The sequence below is a fragment of the Bacillus rossius genome, assembly GCF_032445375.1.
Source record: "Bacillus rossius redtenbacheri isolate Brsri chromosome 4 unlocalized genomic scaffold, Brsri_v3 Brsri_v3_scf4_2, whole genome shotgun sequence".
Classification (NCBI taxonomy): domain Eukaryota; kingdom Metazoa; phylum Arthropoda; class Insecta; order Phasmatodea; family Bacillidae; genus Bacillus; species Bacillus rossius.
Window position 1 is genome coordinate 9516677 of NW_026962011.1, and position 20043 is coordinate 9536719.

At 39.4% G+C, this 20043-nt stretch overlaps 1 protein-coding gene across 1 annotated transcript in view; it reads left to right on the plus strand.

The window, feature by feature from the left end:
• The window catches only part of LOC134541905 (uncharacterized), a 138816-nt gene that overhangs the window by 27356 nt on the left and 91417 nt on the right, over positions 1-20043 (plus strand). The gene's annotated exons all lie outside the window — the stretch shown is intronic.

Below are 20043 nucleotides of genomic sequence, written 5' to 3' on the forward strand. Positions count from 1 at the left end.
GCTAGTCAAATCAAGAACCATTTACAATAATACTAGAGTCAAAACAACATTAAAAATAGAAGGACCATCAACGAAAAGGCAGCACATTTGGAAGCACCGACAACGAAAAGGCAGCACATTTGGAAGCACCGACAACGAAAAGGCAGCACATTTGGAAGCACCGCCAACGAAAAGGCAGCACATTTTGGATGCACCATCGAATAAGGAAGCACCGACAACGAAAAGGCAGCACATTTTGGAAGCACCATCGAATAAGGAAGCACCGACAACGTAAAGGCAGCACATTTGGAAGCACCGACAACGAAAAGGCAGCACATTTGGAAGCACCGACAACGAAAAGGCAGCACATTTGGAAGCACCGACAACGAAAAGGCAGCACATTTGGAAGCACCGACAACGTAAAGGCAACACATTTGGAAGCACCGACAACGAAAAGGCAGCACATTTGGAAGCACCGACAACGAAAAGGTAGCACATTTGGAAGCACCGACAACGAAAAGGCAGCACATTTGGAAGCACCGCCAACGAAAAGGCAGCACATTTTGGAAGCACCATCGAATAAGGAAGCACCGACAACGTAAAGGCAGCACATTTGGAAGCACCGACAACGAAAAGGCAGCACATTTGGAAGCACCGACAACGAAAAGGCAGCACATTTGGAAGCACCGACAATGTAAAGGCAACACATTTGGAAGCACCGACAACGAAAAGGCAGCACATTTGGAAGCACCGACAACGAAAAGGCAGCACATTTGGAAGCACCGACAACGAAAAGGCAGCACATTTGGAAGCACCGCCAACGAAAAGGCAGCACATTTTGGATGCATCATCGAATAAGGAAGCACATTTGGAAGCTCCATCAACTAAAAAAGGCAAAAAGGAAGCACAAGTTACGAGATCTAAGTCTTAGTAAGAAATCATAATACAAGAAATAAAAACATTACATTCTTATAATTTAAATTATTTATTTTATTGCTTTACATTATACAAATGCAAGTAAAACAAGTCATTATTGTATGTAGCCAGCATTCCTCAGTTCCTTGAGTATGAAGGATATTTCTTTGATGCACGAATAGTTTCCTGCACAAAGCGAACCATGTAGAAGTCTTAGCCGGTCAACCAATATGTTTGGATCTTTCCATGATGTGTAATCATTCTCTTCTACCACCATCTTCCTTGCACCTTTATAATAAATATTATGATCTCTGGTGTCTTCCGTTTTACCACCAACCTCAGGGTAACTTTCATGTTTGAGACGGTGATCATCACAAGCTTGATCAGATTTATTTAATATATCACATCGTTTCCATCGTTTCGGTCTCAGGACACCGACACATTCTTCGATCTTGGCAGCTTTAGGTGCTTCATCATAGTCTATGTCTTTGTCAACAGCCTCAGAGTCACTGTAACAATCACCGTAGAAGGAATCGTCTTCACCCAATTTACCGTAATAATTCGATGTTGATGATGTTGAAGTGTCTTCATCGTCTTCATGCTTCCTTTTTAGGAGTCCATCATTTTTACAAAGTAGGAAAGATCTACTTGAATTCGGCTGGAATATATTCTCACTTTTCACGTTAAGGATTCTTCCATTGTCTTCATTCTTCCATAAATCATCAACCTTCTTCAATTTAAGTTCTTTGTCGAGATCGGAAGAGCCAAGAAAATTATTGCCGTAATGCAGATCACTCTTCCTTAGGCTAGTAGATTCATCGTTGTCCTCTAGCTTGTACGCAGGCTTGGCGCTACAAGTTCTGCCATGTCTTTTTAGGCTCTCTCTCCGCGTAAACGACTTGCTACATCGAACACAACTTATCATATTGCGTAGTGGATTTTTAACACAGTCATTCTTCTCGTGTTGTCTTTTATTCTTTCTCAAGATAAACTCTTTACTGCAAAACTTACACCTATGTTCTTTCGATACAGCGTCAGATCCCAAATCGGAATTCATATTAGTTACTGAGACTAATGCCAGATACCAATTGAGTGTTTTAAATTAGATTCAATACTTAAATAGAAATTTTTTCATATTTCATCAGCGAGAATTAATATATCTCATGCAAAAGTACTTTAAGCATGTAGTTCTGCTTTTCAACAACAGATGTCGCCACATGTTGCTTGCAGGTAAATAATATTTAGTTCTTTTATGCGGGATGCGGGATGCTCACTAACGATCGTAAAAGAAGGATGGCTTCGCTAGACTCCAAGGAAAAGGAAGTTCGTCTTGCATGTTGGTGCTCCACAGATGTCTCATGGCGTAATATTAATTTGACTGAGTAATGATATTTGTTAATTCCACCTGATAAAAATATTGCAAGTTTTGATTTAGTAGCAGAAATTATCGAATTAAATGTAACTCCAAATAAAATGACATGTCTCATTAGACCAAAAAAATCCATGCAGAGAGCGGTTTCTCAGAATAGTCAGAAACACTTGAAGAAACCACAGGAATGATTGCAAGAACACGGGAAAAACCATCAAAATATTGTCAAGAATAATCAGGAGCACACAGAGAAAACCACCATAATATTAACAATAATAATCGGAAGCACACGGAGAAAACCATCATAATATTGACCAAATTAATTGGAAGCACACAGAGAAAACCACCACATGTTTTCTTTGATATCATAAAATTACAAGAAAAAATATTTAAAAATAAAAATAAATTAATAAAAAAATAAAAAAAATAAAAAAATGCATAAATTTCTGGCTTGTACAAGAACTCTATCTTTGCTCAACAATGATAAGTTTACAAGCTAGCAGAAACTGTTTATGCATTTTTTTTATTTTTTTACAATTTTCACATTACAAGTGAACGATAATGGTTTCTACTTGGCGCAGTCTGCATTTCGTGGAACATTGAAGGACTACTATTATTTAAATACGTTAGGTGAGTCGAAAGACATTTGTAATTTTCTTGACGATATCAGACAGAAGATAATCAATCAGCTTACTGATGATGTAGCAACAAACGGACCTTTGAAATATAACTTGTGGTTGGACTGTATATATGGAAAGCCATATCCGTTCGATGACAAAGTGAAGAAGTGTGCATTCAAGACATCGGCTGCAGTAATTTACAGTTCTAACGATGTGAAGCAAACTGTTAAAAACGGTATCCAGAAACTCTGTCAAGAAGAGGTGGACTATGTCTGTAAAGGTTCTGGCTGGACTCTGTCTAGTATAAACCGATTGGAGCTAAGAATTAGTCATTTCACACCGCTGCGGAACTAAATGATTATAAGATTGCTGGCTTTCGCAAATGATCCTGTAGTAGAATAGAAATTATGTAATAAATATTATGTTTGTAAAAGAACTTGTGGTGTTTAATTCCTTGAACCTGTTACTATTATGTTAAATTGATGTTATATTTAATTTTTTTGCATCGTCCTAGATCGTACCAAGGACCTTAGTCGACCTAATCGATCAGTATATAGATTACAAATTTATTTAATGAATTTTGGAATTTTTCCCGAATTTCTAGCTAAATAATTATGGATTTTTAAGATGGCAGCCAAATGACAAGATGTCGGGTGTCACAGCAATAATAAATGATTACTGCACTCTAGCGGATAAGAATTAAACTAACATGGCGTCAGCGCACTCTCGCCGACGATACACTGATGATGGCTTCCAGCAGACGAGGACAAGATGGCGGACATGACGCCATACTACCTGACGATATATTTATGCTTTGAAAAAAAAGTGGAGGGAGTCAGTATGCCTGCGTCCACCGTAGGGGAAGGATCGGTCGCCATTTTTAATTTTTCTTTGCCCTCACCGGGTTCGAACCGAGGACTCCAAACTCCGTGTCGTTAATGTATGATTTTTAAAAAAAATTTATTAAAATTTTTTTATTTAAATTTTTTTATAATTTTAAAAAAAAATTTCGTTAAAATCGGATAATGAATAAAAAAGTTAAAGATGGCGGCCGTAACGGAAATTGCAACGGTGACGTCATAATTCAAAATGGCGGATAACACAATGCCGGAATGTTCGAGAAAACGAAATGATGTCATCCAAGATGGTGGATCCAAGATGGCCGTCGGGGTCAAGGTCAAAGGTCAAGGTCACATCCTGATAGAGGCTTAACTGAGGCTTGAGTTAAGGATGCTTAAGCCTCTATCAGGACATTTCTAGCCGTTGGGATTTTTGAGGAATAAAACGGGAAATTTTCCCTCGAAATGGGAATTTTTCCCTCGAAAACGGGAAACTTTTTCTTAAAACGGGAATTTTTGAGTCATTTTGAGTCATTTTTGAGGAATTTTGAGGAATTTTTGCCGCCGTGACGTCACAAATCCAAGATGGTGGACCGGCACCTCGGCACCTCAGCCAGAAGCCAGATCTAGAAAAATACATTTGTATACTACTGCCGATTTATGTTTAAATTAATTCCTATAGCCTCCAGTTGTTGGAAATCAGGGAGCTGGCAGGCAGTGTGTTGTACACTAGTGTGTACAGCAAGGGCTACTCCGCCGCCTCGTGCGTCTCGGTCGCGCCTATGTATGACATAATTTAATATTGTCAGCCTGTCTGTCGGTTTTAAATGGGTTTCATTGATCGCAGCTATTTTTATTTTATGTTTATCCAGGTGGTTAATAAGTTCCGGTAATTTATTTTTAAGGCCGCGTGCATTCCAGAATAGGAGGGAATGTAACTTATGTCTAGTGGCCGGGGTTGTGTTGCAACTCGGGGCCGAGTTAAGGCTGGTCATTTATGACGTCAGCAAGCGCACATACGCAATCCATGGTGGCTCGTATTTTGTCGGCCATGGATTTGGATGTGTCCAGCCAGATGACCAGAAGCTGGCACAGAGGGGCGATGGCGCTCTGCAGTCGGGCGTCTCCACGAATGGCTTCGTGGGAGTGGATGACCGCCTGGATGTCCGCGAGCTGCGGCGCCGGTGCGCTGGTGGGAAGTGTCGGCTGGGCAGTTGGCAGCTCTGGCGCTGCGTCAACAGCCATGGCAGCCTCAGGTGCGGCCTGCGGCTGTGCGGGAGCTGGCTTGGTGGCTGCCAGCTTGTCCTGGGCAGGCTGTCGGGAGCTGTCCTGGGCGGGGCGCGGGGGCTTTCCTTGGCCATTTTTGTGGCCCGTGGGGTTCTTCTTGAACCCCTTCTTCCTCTGCCACGGGTTGTTGGCAAGCACTGGGTAGTCCAGCTCATTGTGGCTGGGCTCCCAGTGCTGCTGCAGGGGCGCAAACCGGCTCCCACTGGCCTGCGCCAGATAGTCGCCGAAGCACGGCGGCGGTGGGCCCCAGGGGTTGTGTCGTGGGGGGGCCAGGTGCCCCTGTGGTGCCCGCTGTTGAGGTGGCTGGGGCTGGTCCGTGGCGCGCATGTTGTCGCGCATGTCGCGGCGGGACTGCTGCTCCCGCTTCTTACGCTCTTGGGGGGGAAGGTGCCTCCGCGTCTCCTTCTTGTAGGCACTGCACCCTTTGAAGTTGGCGCAGTGCTGCTCGGTACAGTGGGCACACTTCTTGTGCTCTTGTTTACCCCCGTTCGGGCAGTCAGTGGCGCTGTGCTGGCCGCTGCACCATCGGCAGATTGGTGCCGCACTGCAGCCCTTGCCGACGTGATTAAAACGCTGGCAGTTGCTGCACTGCGCCGGGCCCTTCTGACGTCGGTAGTCGTCTACACGAATCCGCATTCCTGCGAACTCGCGCAGAGCCTGTATGCGAGCCGTGTCGCACGATTGCGGGACCTCGATGACTAGGGCGTCGCACTTTTCCTTCCGCAGCCTGTTTTCCAGGAACCAGTGGTTCTGGACAGGCAGGTTTAGTGCGGCGAACTCCTCCTGCAGGAAGTCCGTCGGCGTGTGTCGGTGGACGCCGCGCAGCACGAATTTCTTCGGCACTTCGTGCTGTTGCCAGAGCACCGAATGCTGTGCCCCAATGGCCTGAAGGGCCTTAATTGCTCGTGCGTAGTCCGCGATGGAGGCTGTGTGCACCATGAGTTCGTCTTTACCGCGGTTGGTACATGTAAAACGCTCGGTGAGAGCGTTTTTCAGCGCATGGAATACACGCTGGTATTGGTGCCCCTGGTCAAGAAACACGAAGAGTGGCTTGACGCGAGGAGCCTTGGTCGCTGCCGCAGGCGGCTGTTGAGTAGGGGGGGCGGGGCCCGCCTGCTGGTCGGAGGTACAGGCCGCCATCTCATGGTGCGACCTCTTTGCCTTCTTAGTGGCGACTGTCTGCCAGTCACCGTCATTCATTCCCTCCTGAGGGGAGGACGTCATTTCGTCGATTTCAGTCGTCATTATGAAGTCCATGCCTCACACCCTAGCGCACCCACTGACCGTCCCCCGGGGCTAAGTTAGCCGGGTTCAGGCTAGGCTGTAGGGGATCTAACTCCCCGTTTCACAGGGCTTGTTGGTCGTCAGTAATAAAATACCTTTACCTGCTTACCGTAGCTCAGATTACCTGCCTGCGCACACTGAGTGCACAAGCTACCTTTCAAGAACTGCTGGGTAGCACTGAAAAGTGCTACACACAGCTTAGATGCAAAGGTCCCTCTCTAATTAGTGTAGATGTCGTCGGGGGGAGTTCACCCTTTCCACTCAGTCAGGTGGCTAACTCATGCATGTGAGAGTCGTGATGTCTGTATTTAGAGGCTTGAAGTATTTTCTGTGTCAAAATGGCCTAGTTAAACTCGTTGTGCGTGTAGTAAAGCTCCAAGGCCGCTCTCGACAGACTTACAAGTATAGGATCCCGATATAAAACGACCTTCACCGAGATGTTTATTTCATGAAATGTATTTTATATTTAATTTAATATGTCAATAAATATATTGCATATGGGTTGCCTAACAAATTTTAGTCCAGGGTAATTTTAATTAATAATTAAAAAAATTTTTTTTGAAACATTCCACCGGTGTGATTATTAGATAAACTCTATACCAATCGAAAGTATGAAGCCCATAGAATATGCAAACGTTAGGTTGCCTATTTTTTTCCGGTCACAACTATCGGGTAGCCAGGTATAAACCAAGGTTGTCCGCACCCGCCACGCCAGTCCCGTATACGCGTCTCTATTGACATATTGAAAATGAAAGTGTCGTAAAATTAACTTAAATAGACGCGCATGGGCTGGCTTAAAATTTGACCAGTGCGCAAAAGCAATCATTAACGTACTAAATTGACCGACAGCCCTGCTAAACTTATTGTGATAGTTAACATATATATAATGAATTACCAGAAATAGAATGACCAGCATTAAGTACGGTAAAAAAGGAAAGCAACCTATAAATCCAATTCGTGATACCATTTCAATTGCTATAATTAAATTTCATGTACATCGGTCACATTCACATACAAACACTCTTACACTATACTTAAAATAAACCAAAGTCCCATAAAGTCTACTACCGAGGAGGGGAGGGTGAAAAAACGAAATAGTGACGTCTAGATAGTTCTACCAGTAATTTCCATCGCCGCACTCTGTTTTAAACACGTTGCCCGCAAGTCAAACCAGCGGAGTCAAAAGTTACAAATCCAGTTCTTGCACTTACTTGTTCTAGAGGCATACCTCTGTAGTCGGTGTGCGCCGGGGTCGGATGTAAACCCCGCTCACCTTGTAGCGCCTGTAGCATCGCGCTACATTGATGACCAGTGCACTAGGCCCACGATATCGCATTTTCATACACCACGCCTGGTGTTACTTCGCCGAGGGTGTATGGCATTACCGTCATCACGTAATCACGTAACGTCGCATTCGTAGCTCATCGCTGAAAAGCCAATTCTCGTCTCTCCCGCATAGTTCCGCGGCCCGCGCTCAACACATACCGTCTGTCCCGAACGTCAAAAACAGCTGGCCGGCGCCTCCCCTCTCTCGTCAGGTGACGTCACCCCCCCTCCTGTCCTGCCACCCCTGACTCCGCTCGATCGTTCTGGTTAAATCTAGCGGTTGCCACTACCGAATAAGGATAATAAACGTACAACAAAACAACAAATAAATAATTTACATACACCATTAACTAATATAATACTATAAATAATATTATAAAACAATTTACTGATCTTAAAACAACCTTTACGCACCATAAAAGTTATAATAAAAATCAAGACGACTGAGGCCGCCAAAAATGGCCTCAACCACCCCGACAAAAAAATAAAAATAAAAAAAAATTATAATACCCCTTTGAGTTATCTAACTATTAGGTCCGCGTAAAGTAAGTAACACTAAAAGCAACACGTAGAAGACGAAGTAAGAAAAACTCAAAAGAGCTGCGAAAGAGAAAAACACAAAACTAAGACACAGAAAGCAAACTCGAAATAGCACCAAACACTAACTATAAAGCGCGACCCATAGCTAAACTTCCCAAAGGTTTTACAAAAAAAGTAAACTAAACTAAAATAATTTAATACTGGATGTAAATTTAACCATTTAAAAAAGTACAGCGACCATTGAACTTTCTTTTCAAACAAATTTTCCACAAATGGCTATAGGTAACTCACATAAACGTCTAATACATACTAAATTTATTAGAGTCCAAAAATCCAGCTACCTGCCAAAATCACGGCAAACATTACAATATGTAAATATAAAAGACTCGCTAAAACACTTTCAATAATCACGAAGTATATTCTTACAATCATAAATTAAATATAAATATAGATATGAAAGTATATAAATTTTCTGACTTATTTACATCACAACTCTTTTATATCAATTGGAAACCATTTTCGGGTGAAAAAAGCTCATATTTTTCTCCGCCAACAACTTCTTGGCAACACAGTCCTCAAGACTTAATTATAACCACGTAAAACCTAAACTATAAGCATAGCACATTATACCTCCGCCGATCCTTCTCTATCCTGATTGGCTTTGGCCATAAAACAAAACTTTTCCAGGTGCCCATATTTTCCACAAAACTCACACTTGTATGTATTTTTATTCAATTTTGTACAATTGACTTTGTAATGGCCCTCCTGCCCACATTTAAAACAAATCCTTTTATTACCCCGAGGGCCTTTCGATTTCCCCTGCACCCTTTCTACTTTATCATTCTTACAGTCCCTTGAATCACGCCGGGCTTGCCACACATTTTCCACTTCTATAGCCCAGGTAAACAAATCCCTTATTGCTGTAGGCCTCTGTACAAATGAGCATTCCCTTCTTTTGCTGGCATACATATTTTCAAGAATTATGTCTATTAATTCTTTATCAGTAAGGCCGGTCCCAAATACTCTATTCATGGATAATATGCTTTCAACAAATACCCCTGTGTTTTCTTCTTCCCCTTGAATACGGTACACTTTCTCTTTAATCAGTTTTTCCCTTAATCTACGAGGGAAAAGATTCTCCCACAAACTGGACTTAGTATGCTCCCAATCCATACAATTTTCCAAACAACGAACCATTATCTGTCTAGCTACGCCTCCACACTTTCCTACTAAACACCTTAACATGTCCTTATCTTGATCAAAAATACCCAATTCCCTCACTTTATCAGTTTCCACACAAAACTCAATCAACTCCCCAGCGTCTCCTCTTATAATTTTCGGGATACTGTTTACGCATTCTACCAGTTGATTTTTCTCAATTTGATTCACCCAACCCATTCTTTCACTAATCGACCCACTAATGCCCGGTACCTCCTCCTCTCGGCCTTCGGGAATTTCCCCACGTAATTTGATTTTCAAATGGGTTGAAAAAATTTTCCTGAGCCCGTCAATGTCCAGGTCTTCGCCCGCTACTAAACCTGCCGCTCGAATATTAGCCAACAATTCAGCTTTGCCTAAATTATACAACCAGCTTACGGCCATAGCTAGGCTGCTCGTTTCAAGGATACTCAGAAATACTATCACAGTAAGGACCAACAACAGGACTGCCGTAGCAGAGTGGCGCACTTGTGGCCAACCCCCCTTATACCGGGGTAGTTGAACACGTCCGCACCCGCCACGCCAGTCCCGTATACGCGTCTCTATTGACATATTGAAAATGAAAGTGTCGTAAAATTAACTTAAATAGACGCGCATGGACTGGCTTAAAATTTGACCAGTGCGCAAAAGCAATCATTAACGTACTAAATTGACCGACAGCCCTGCTAAACTTATTGTGATAGTTAACATATATATAATAAATTACCAGAAATAGAATGACCAGCATTAAGTACGGTAAAAAAGGAAAGCAACCTATAAATCCAATTCGTGATACCATTTCAATTGCTATAATTAAATTTCATGTACATCGGTCACATTCACATACAAACACTCTTACACTATACTTAAAATAAACCAAAGTCCCATAAAGTCTACTACCGAGGAGGGGAGGGTGAAAAAACGAAATAGTGACGTCTAGATAGTTCTACCAGTAATTTCCATCGCCGCACAATGTTTTAAACACGTTGCCCGCAAGTCAAACCAGCGGAGTCAAAAGTTACAAATCCAGTTCTTGCACTTACTTGTTCTAGAGGCATACCTCTGTAGTCGGTGTGCGCCGGGGTCGGATGTAAACCCCGCTCACCTTGTAGCGCCTGTAGCATCGCGCTACATTGATGACCAGTGCACTAGGCCCACGATATCGCATTTTCATACACCACGCCTGGTGTTACTTCGCCGAGGGTGTATGGCATTACCGTCATCACGTAATCACGTAACGTCGCACTAGTAGCTCATCGCTGAAAAGCCAATTCTCGTCTCTCCCGCATAGTTCCGCGGCCCGCGCTCAACACATACCGTCTGTCCCGAACGTCAAAAACAGCTGGCCGGCGTCTCCCCTCTCTCGTCAGGTGACGTCACCCCCCCTCCTGTCCTGCCACCCCTGACTCCGCTCGATCGTTCTGGTTAAATCTAGCGGTTGCCACTACCGAATAAGGATAATAAACGTACAACAAAACAACAAATAAATAATTTACATACACCATTAACTAATATAATACTATAAATAATATTATAAAACAATTTACTGATCTTAAAACAACCTTTACGCACCATAAAAGTTATAATAAAAATCAAGACGACTGAGGCCGCCACAAATGGCCTCAATCTATACTAGCATTTTGCAACGGTCTGCTTATTGAATTGAACTTAAATAAAATTAAAGATTATTTAATTATAAACACGGTGGTATAGGGTTGCCTGCGAAAAATCAGTCCCTAATTCCGGTTGTCGAAAGTAAAATATCGCTGCGAGCGAATGTGTGCGACTAGAGGTCCCAACCAACCATCCCATGCGATAGAAGAGGACACAGCATAGCAGCTGTTTAAAGTCCGTCCATTTAAACAAAGAGAGTGCGCATGCTATTTGTTCTTGGAAATGAAAAGGATAGCGATAGACTCGTATATGCTGTGCATCATTTTGGAGTAGATTGTTGCTATAGATACAAGTGAAAAAACGTGCTACTATTTATTGTTGGAAAACATGGCCAAAAAGTGTTTTTTGTGTGATTCGGATGACGAAATAATTGATTTGAATGATGAAACTTTTAAAAACTGTATATTAAAGTTAGCTTTTCGTAAAAGAAAAAACTTTAAATACAACTTTGTTGAGCTATCCAGTGCGTCACTCCAATTTGTAGGTTATCATACCACGTGCTACAAAAAAGTGACCGTTTTGAATAAAAAATATAACGAAGAATTTCTTAAATTTAGTGCTGAATATACAGTAAGTATATAATAATTGAATCTTTAAAGTTATCTAAGCTAATATATCTTCTATATTTTTGTCATGTTGATGTAATTGTTAGTAAAATTCACTTATGGTTTTGTTAATTTTCGACACACATAACTTTTTTGTAATTTACTTAAAAAAACGGCTATTTATAAATTAAACAAGAAAATGTTCTGATTTCCTTTTTTTTTTGTAACAATTAAATGAGGATGTTTTCAATCAACTATTCTTTCAAGAAGTTTATAAAATTTATATATCAAACATTTTCATTTAATCGCAAAAATTGTTTTTTTTTAGGAGCATACCAATGTATCTACAACTACTGAAGAAGAATCACAACAGTAAATTCCATGTGGCTTAATGCAACGGATCCAATATGCGTGAAACTTCAGCCTGAGAACTGCGGTTGGTTCTTAGATGAATATTTAAAACCCGTAGGATTCATTGGGGATCATACACCTTTAAAGATAGAAGACATTGTCGAAATAACTGAAACGGAGAGTGATGACGAAGAAGATTCAGAAGTTGGAGATCACAGTTATATGTCCGATGACTCGGAACCTGAATAATTAAAAAAAAAAAATTGTATTTTTAATTTTTTTACAATAAATAGAAGTATTTTTTTAATTGTTGTTTTTTATTTTGTCTTCTAATAATAAAGATAAAATTTGCAAGATTAGTAATATATATGTATTACTATAACCTTCTTCTTCACTAAAGATGTGTATATACTTTAGTGTCACATAAAAAATAACACACATAAATAATTAATTGATTGAAAAATAAAAAAAAATTAAATGACTATTTCTCTATTTTAATAATAAACTACTCCAAAATGATGCACAGCATATACGCGTCTATCGCTATCCTTTTCATTTTCAAGCACAAATAGCATGCGCACTCTCTTTCTTTAAATGGGCGGACCTTAAACAGCTGCTATGCTGTGTCCTCTTCTATCGCATGGGATGGTTGGTTGGGACCTCTCAGTCGCACATATTCACTCGCAGCAATATTTCACTTTTTAAAATTCGACAACCTGAATTAGGGACTGATTTTTCGCAGGCAACCCTATACCACCGTGTTCATAATTAAATAATCTTTAATTTTATTTAAGTTCAATTCAATAAGCAGACCGTCGCAAAATGCTAGTATAGATTTACCTGTTTATACCTGGCTACCCGATAGTTCTGACCGGAAAAAAATAGGCAACCTAACGTTTGCATATTCTATGGGCTTCATACTTTCGATTGGTATAGAGTTTATCTAATAATAACACCGGTGGAATGTTTAAAAAAAAATATATTTTTTAATTATTAATTAAAAATACCCTGGACTAAAATTTGTTAGGCAACCCATATGCAATATATTTATTGACATATTAAATCTTAATATATATAAATCTCGTGTCACAATGTTTGTCCTCAATGGACTCCTAAACCACTTAACCGATTTCGATGAAAATTGGCATTTATGTGTAATTTTTTCCAACTTGAGAGATAGGATAGTTTTTATTTCGATTAATGGTCTTAATCTGATAACTTTAGAGTTTTCTAATGTGATGTATGTATGAGTTGGCAGAAAATCACCACGGCAACGGCTGTAGCATTGTTGATGCTTCATTCGTCTCCATGGCAACGACTATTTCATTGTTAGTGTAGTCCTCATCACTCATTAAATACAGACCACCAATTTTTAGATATATACAGGTAAATAACTATACACTGGTAGAACAAAGTCGGTCGGGATTTGAAAGTGATAAATTAAGAAGACAATTACTAACTACATCTGATTTCTAAAAAGGTCCAGTGAACTCTTTACCAAGTCAACCGATTTCGATGAAAATTGGCATTTCAGTGTAATTGTTTCCAACTTGAGAGATAGGGTAGTTTTTATTTCGATTAATAGTCTTAATAATTTATAATTAATAATAAACTGATTATCAATGTTGATTGGTGTTTAAGCCCGGGAAACAGTGGGTACTTCGTTTCCATGACAACGTTGCGTGCTTGAGAGTCGGGAAACCATCGGTGCTATTCGTTTTTTCTTCGGTACATTACAAAGCATTGTATTAAGTTTTTGTCAAAATTAATTAATTTTCATTTTATTTCATTTATTATAACTGTAAATAGGAGATTTGGTCTCATTTTCCCCCCCATAAATACAACCGTGCGAAGCCGGGTCGGGCAGCTAGTAGTTTTATAAAAGTTAATTAATATATCAATGAGAAAATGGCACAAAGCTCCCCACACTTTTTCAATAATTGTACAAAAATTTTTATATTATTTTTATTTAACCTCCATTGAAAATTATTTTGCACTTATTATTTCAATGTGCTATGATAACATGTTTTTCAGTTCCTCTTTCTAATATTTAAACGATTAAATTATTATTTTCAGTCAAATGCCACCGAAAAAATCTAACCTCAACAATGCAAAGTTTTTCAGATTTTATTTCTTATATTTAAACGATTAAATTAGTATTTCAATTCTTATTGAAATTATTATTTAAACTCTATAATTTAAATATGTACATGTCAGTATTATCACATAATTATAAAAGTTAATTAGAATGATTTTCAATTTTTTTTTCATATATTTAAACGATTAATTTATTATTTTCAGTCAAATGCCATGGAAAAAATCTAACCTCAACAACGCGAGCACCAGAGAGGCACGACGCAAACGTATTAAAAGAGCCCATCAGTTGGCAGAACAAATTGAATCAAGAAATCCAGCTCAAAGAATCAGGACAGCAGAAGGTCATGCACAAGAATCTCAAGAACAGTGTAACGAACGTCTTCAAGAGAATATCATAAGAACAAGAGCAGCAGGAGAACGAGACATAGCCACAGTAGGAGCACAGGAACAATAATTTCAATTTATACATGTAAGTAATATCACATAGTTTTATAAAAGTTAATTAATATATCAATGAGAAAATGGCACAAAGCTCCCCACACTTTTTCAATAATTGTACAAAAATTTTTATATTATTTTTATTTAACCTCCATTGAAAATTATTTTGCACTTATTATTTCAATGTGCTATGATAACATGTTTTTCAGTTCCTCTTTCTAATATTTAAACGTTTAAATTATTATTTTCAGTCAAATGCCACCGAAAAAATCTAACCTCAACAACGCGAGCAGCAAAGGGTCACGACGCAAACGTGTTGAAAGAGCTCAGCAATTACCAGAACAAATCGAAACAAGAAATGCAGCTCAAAGAATCAGGACTGCAGAAAGTCGTGCACAAGAATCTCAAGAACAGCGTGACGAACGTCTGCAACAGAATATTACGAGAACAAGAGCGGCACGAAAACGAAACATAGCTACAGTACGAGTACTAGATCGACAAAGGCAACGGATCAGCCGCTCATTAACACGTGCATCATTCGTTTGGCTTGCCTTTGAATATGCACCAGATATTAACTACTCAGCGCATTCAAAAATTGCTATCGGTGGAATGGATAAAGTATGTCAATATTGTCAGGCATTGAAATTTCGGAATGAAGCAGCCGGCATGTGCTGCGCATCAGGAAAAGTTGTGCTGTCACCTCTACCCGCTCCGCCGGAGCCTTTATTATCCCTTCTTACTGGCAATTCAGATGATTTCAAATTATTTTTGCGTACGATACGCAAATTTAATTCTTGCTTCCAAATGACGTCATTTGGGGCAACTAAAATTTGCGATCGTGCATCCGATGGACGTAATTTTGAAACTATATTCAAAATTCAAGGCCAGGTGTACCATAAAATCGGATCACTGATGCCAATGCCTGATAACAATCCGAAATTTCTTCAAATTTATTTTATGGGCGATTGTGAAGAGCGCGTGACGACTCGGTGCCTGTATAATTTTATTGAACAAGCAGAGGAAAGAGCAATTGTGATATTATTGGAAAATTTTTTAGAAGATCACAATCAACTAATTCAATTGATCAAAAGAGTTTCGCCACGACTGCAAAATGACAATTATCAAATCGTCATAAAAGCCGACAAAGTACCATTAGGTGAACATGCTGGTAGATTCAACGCTCCAACTGTTGATGAGGTTGCTGTTATCATGGTTGGTGATCCAGTTGACAAAAGATCTATAAAGTTACACGGCGAGACAACACTGTCAGTACGATTTCGGATCTACACCGTTCATATGACGCACTACAATATCCATTGATATTTTGGCAAGGACAAGATGAATATCACCTTAATATCAAACAGTATGATCCAAATACCGGTAAGTTTAACAATTATCTATTTACTTTCTTACTGTATGTATAGATTTTAATTTCGTATTGCATTTTATTTTTTATTTTTTTAGGTGATTACAGAAATAATAAAGTTAGCTCAATGAACTACTACGCACACCGAATAATGGTTAGACAACATCAAGACAATTATATCCTTCGATATCGTCAGCTGTTCCATCAATACATTGTTGATATGTATGCTAAGGTCGAAAGCGAACGCTTGCGATTCCTTCGATTCAACCAGGCAAAACTACGATCGGAAGAATATATTCACTTACGAGATGCTGTTGCTGGAAACATCGATGGAAATTTAAATCCCAATGACATCGGTAATGCTTTCATTTTACCTTCAAGCTACATCGGCAGTCCACGGAACATGCAGGAATACATACAAGATGCGATGACTTACGTACGTCATTACGGCCGACCGGATTTATTTATTACATACACATGTAATCCGAATTGGGAAGAGATACAAACTTTACTATTGCCAGGACAACAAGCCATTCATCGTCATGATTTAACTGCACGTGTGTTTAAACAAAAATTGAAATCCTTAATTGATTTTATTGTTAAATATTCAATTTTTGGTATCACACGTTGTTGGCTGTATACGATAGAGTGGCAAAAGCGAGGTTTGCCTCATGCCCACATTTTGGTTTGGCTTAAAGATAGAATCCGTCCTGAAGAAATCGATCAAATAATTTCAGCCGAAATTCCAGACCCATTAATTGATCAAGAATTATTTGATATTGTCACCAAACACATGATCCATGGGCCATGCGGTGCTTTCAACATGACGTCACCGTGCATGGAAAATGGAAAATGTAAAAAAAACTTCCCAAAGCCGCATACGAATGACACGATCACGGATATTGATGGTTATCCAATGTATCGCCGCAGAAGTACTGAGAATGGTGGCCACACATTTACAATGCGACTGCCGAACTTTCCAAATCAAGTTGAGTTTGATAATCAGTGGGTGGTACCATACTCACCACTACTTTCAAAAACTTACAAAGCTCATATCAATGTTGAGCTTTGCAGTTCTGTTAAATCAATTAAGTATATTTGTAAATATGTAAACAAAGGCAGTGATTTGGCCATATTTGAAGTACAAAACATAAATAAAAATGACGAAATAGCACGATACCAAATGGGCAGATACATTAGCAGCAATGAAGCTATTTGGCATATTCTCAGCTTTCCCATCCACGAAAGAGATCCTGCTGTCCAACATCTGGCAATACATCTTGAAAACGGTCAACGTGTATACTTAACTGAAGAAAATGTTCTCCAAAGAGCGTTCGAAGCTCCGAAAACGACTCTAACTGAATTTTTTACATTGTGTCAAAAACCTGATGTTTTTGGCCAATTCGCGAAGACATTGGTGTATGGTGATGTTCCACGTTATTTCACATGGAACAAATCCAGTAAAAAATGGGAGCCATGGAAACAAGGAAAACCACATCCTTCCATTACAGGCATATTCAAAGCTAAGACATTGGGGAGACTTTACACGGTACATCCAAAGCAACGTGAGTGCTTCTATTTACGTTTGTTATTGGTGAATGTTCCCGGACCAACGTCTTTTGAATTTTTACGAACAGTTAATGGTCGAGTATTCAATACATACCAGGATGCATGTCGTGAACTGCAATTGCTAGAAGACGATAACCATTGGGACTTAACGCTTGCTGATGCTGCGTTGACATCAACACCGAATAACATTCGTCAGTTGTTTGCAATTATTTTGACGACATGTTATCCCTCGCAAGCACAAACTTTGTGGGAAAAATATAAAAATTGTATGACAGAAGACATCTTGCACCGAATTAGACAAACAAATCAATGCCAAAACATAGATTATACACCAGAGATGTACAATGAAGCATTGGTCTTGATCGAGGATTTATGTGTTCTTATTTCAAATTTACCACTTAATCATTATGGTATGCCATCACCTAATCGTCCAGCCACCGACTTAGTCAATACCGATTTACAACGAGAAAATCAATATGACCATGGAAGTTTAGCAACAATTATCATGAACAGTGAACCATTACTGACAGCAGAACAAAAAATTATTTATGATCGGATTATGCTGGCTGTTGCTGCTGAACAAGGCGGTTTTTTTTTCTTTGATGCACCCGGTGGAACCGGTAAGACATTTTTAATATCGTTGATTCTTGCCAAAATACGGTCGCAACAAAAAATCGCATTAGCAGTAGCATCGTCAGGCATTGCGGCTACTTTAATGGATGGTGGGCGAACAGCACATTCAACATTCAAGCTGCCATTGGACGTTCATAATAAACCAGATGCAATGTGTAACATCAAAAAGAATAGTGGAATAGCTGCAGTGTTGCGGAAGAGTTCTATAATAATTTGGGATGAGTGCACAATGGCACACAAATATTCACTTGAAGCATTAAACAGAACTATGCAAGATTTAAACAGCAATAATAAACTTTTCGGTGGTGCTATCTTACTTTTGTCTGGTGACTTCCGGCAGACCTTACCGGTTATACCTCGCTCTACTTTCGCGGATGAGATTAATGCATGTTTGAAACAATCATTCTTATGGCGAAATGTTGAAACACTTCGATTGACCATAAATATGCGAGTACAATTGCAAAATGATCCATCAGCACAAATATTTTCCGAACAAATACTAGATATTGGGAACGGTAAAATAGAACTGCAACCAAATACGCAATGCATTAAACTACCAGACAATTTTTGCACTGTTGTTCAGGATAAAAATGAATTGATTCAGAGTATTTTCCCGGATATACAGAATAATTATTTGAATCATGAATGGCTTAGTCAACGGGCGATTTTGGCAGCCAAAAACGTTGATGTTGACGAAATTAACTTCCAGATACAACAGTTGTTACCAGGCGATCTGATGTCTTTTAAATCAATCGATACTGTTGTTGATGAAAATGAAAGTGTAAATTTTCCGATTGAATTTTTAAATTCATTAGATATCCCTGGAATGCCACCACATAATCTTCGATTAAAGATTGGTTCCCCTATTATTCTCCTCCGTAATTTGAATCCACCTCAATTATGTAACGGTACGCGTTTGGTCATCAAAAAGATCACCGGAAACATTCTTGAAGCAACCATTTTGGCTGGGAAGTTTAAAGGAAAAGTGGTCCTGCTGCCACGTATTCCGATGATACCATCAGATTCTACCATACCCTTCAAAAGGCTACAGTTTCCAATTCGTTTAGCTTTCGCCATGTCTATAAATAAATCTCAAGGTCAAACAATGTCCATTTGTGGTTTAGATTTGGAAAATCCATGTTTTTCTCATGGGCAACTATATGTTGCGTGTTCACGTGTTGGGAAACCGTCGAATCTATTTGTGTTAGCTAAAGACAGGTTAACCAAAAACATTGTGCACCGATTGGTGTTAAATTAAATTGAAATTGAAAGTATTTATAATTAAAAAAAATAGATATTAATGTTTAAAAGTTTAAGACTGTCTGCCTTGCCTACCTCATTCATGAGTTTAAGCGTCACATGTTATTTACTGTATTATACTGTAATATACTTATATTTGTTATAAAATTAAATGGAAATATTAAATCTGATAAATTTTTATTTTGTACCTATTGATTTCTGCTTAATATCAAGTGTAAGAACATTTTAATTAATTGTGTTCAACGTACTTCCCCTTCAAATCTCAATCCAGTGAATTTGTATACCAACATCAACATTTTCGTCTTTGTTCGTAAATAATTTCATTGTACTAAAGGGTTATAGTAGTAGAAAGTCAAATAAGGAGATCACCATATTACACATTCTCTTATTGTTCCTCTTAGATTGTTTACTATAATGTTATAACAAAAACTTTAGCCACAGCAACGCGTGGCCGGGTCAGCTAGTTAAATATAAAATACGTTTCATGAAATAAACATCTCGGTGAAGGTCGTTTTATATCGGGATCTTAGACTAACAGGGTGTGCCATTACTCAGACACACCAAGCCTAGACCCGGCCAGTCGCACTCGGAGGCATCGTGTAAGTTTTCCGATGTAGGAGAGAACGCAAGTTGGTTAGAGGTTCAAGAATTTAAATATAGGTTTGCAATTCAAAATCCCATGCCTTCCGAAACGCAGCCGGCACTGGAGGTGTAGCCTGCCAGGCGGGTCTCGCCCTTCAGACATCAGGACTCA